Source organism: Trichechus manatus, unplaced genomic scaffold (assembly GCF_000243295.1).
Source record: "Trichechus manatus latirostris isolate Lorelei unplaced genomic scaffold, TriManLat1.0 scaffold00166, whole genome shotgun sequence".
NCBI classification, from domain to species: domain Eukaryota; kingdom Metazoa; phylum Chordata; class Mammalia; order Sirenia; family Trichechidae; genus Trichechus; species Trichechus manatus.
In genome coordinates this window covers 3,291,941-3,293,808 of record NW_004444102.1, presented here as the reverse complement: position 1 = coordinate 3,293,808, position 1,868 = coordinate 3,291,941, and positions in this window count along the sequence as shown.

Here is a 1,868-nt window from a genome sequence, read left to right as displayed (position 1 = left end):
ATTTTATAAATACAAAATATTATATATATTATGAATAAAGATTAATTCCATTCTGAGTTAATAAAAAACTGTTTAATAAATACTTGACGTATATAAACACTGTTCTTGGCAGCCCAGATAATTGTTTTACAGAGTGCTCTCTAGGTAAACAGTGCTACCAAAAGCTCTCCACAGACAGAAACTGCTTCTTTGTGTTGCGATCTTAAACACAGTTGATTCAGTCACATATTCTGGAAATCTGTACTGTGACTAGTGTTCCAGTAGTGAAGGTGTTGCTCAGCTTTCATTTTAATCACACATTTGAACCAAGCTCTCCATAACTATGCCTTCTCATTTATGAAATGAAAATCATGGTAGCTGCTTTGGTGTCTTCGCCCATTGGAATGATGACTCTATATTAGAACAGATACCAAAGTGTTCTGAATAGCATAAGTATTATTCATATCCAAATAAAATGATTATAAGAAACACAAGCCATAAAATATATAGGAAACTTTCTCCAGGATAAACCATATGCTAGGCTATAAAACAAGCTACAATAATTTAAAAGCATTGATATTATACAAAGTGTGTTCTCCAACCACAACTGAATGAAATTCGAAATCAATTGAAGGAAATTTGGGGATTTCAAATATATGTGTAAATTAAACAATGCACTCATAAATAAACAATGATTTTAGAGAGAAATCATAGGATAATTAGAATTTTTTTGAGATACATGAAAATGAAAACACAACATACTGAAGCTTAAGAGGTGCAGCTCATATCTTGAAGAAACTAAAAAAAAGTAGTACAAACTAAACATTAAGCAAGAAGATGGAAGAAAACAATAATGACTACAGAAGAAATAAAGATTGAAGAATAGAAAATAATAGATAAAATCAAGGAAACCAAACATTGTTTCTTTGAAAACATCAACAAAATTTTTTTAAAAAAGCCTTTCTTTACACTAAATAGGAGATAAAAGAGAGAAGACAATTCAAATCATCGAGGAAGAATGAATGTTAAGTACTGACTTTAAAAACCAAAATTATTATTAAAGAATACTAGGAACAACTATATGCCAATAACTTACATAACTTAAATGAATTAAACAGATTCCTAGAAAGACACAAACTAATGAAACTGAGTCACAAAGAAATAGAAAATCTGAATAAACATAACAAGTAAAGAGATTGAATTAGTAATCTCCAAATTTACCACATAGAAAAGCCCAGGCGAAAATTGTTTTACTGCTAATTGTAACAAGTATTTAAAGAATTAATAGAAATTCTTCCTAAAACCTTCCAAAAATAGAAGAGAAGGGAATACTTCCCAAAACATCCTATGAGACCAGTATTATACAAACACCAAAATAAGATAAAAACATCAAAAGAAGAGGAAATTACAGGGTTCCGGCAAAATGGCGCTCTAGGCAGAGGCACCATGCAAAGGTCTGAGAGACTGAGCCAAACAGAGAATGCAACAATCCTGAAACACTGGAACATAAAATGAAGAGATAGAGAGCTCAGCCAAGCACCAAGTGGAGTGAGAAAACTGACAGAGAATAGAAAGCGAGGAGAGATTTCATGCAGAGGTACCCTACCAGCTAACGCAGTGCGGATCTACCATCTTGGACTCCTATCGGAGACCAGCAAATGGGGGTATGAGAAAGGAGCCTCACAGAGCATCCAACAGGAGACAAAACAACCGGGCTTAAAAAATCCAGTTGAGTTCTGGCAAAATGGTGCTCTAGGCAGAAGCACCATGCAGTCCCTCCACAGCAAAGATCTGAAAAACTAAGCCAAACAGAGAATACAACAATCCTGAAACCCTAAAACATCAAATGAAGAGATAAAGAACTCAGCCAAGCACCAAATGGAGTGAGA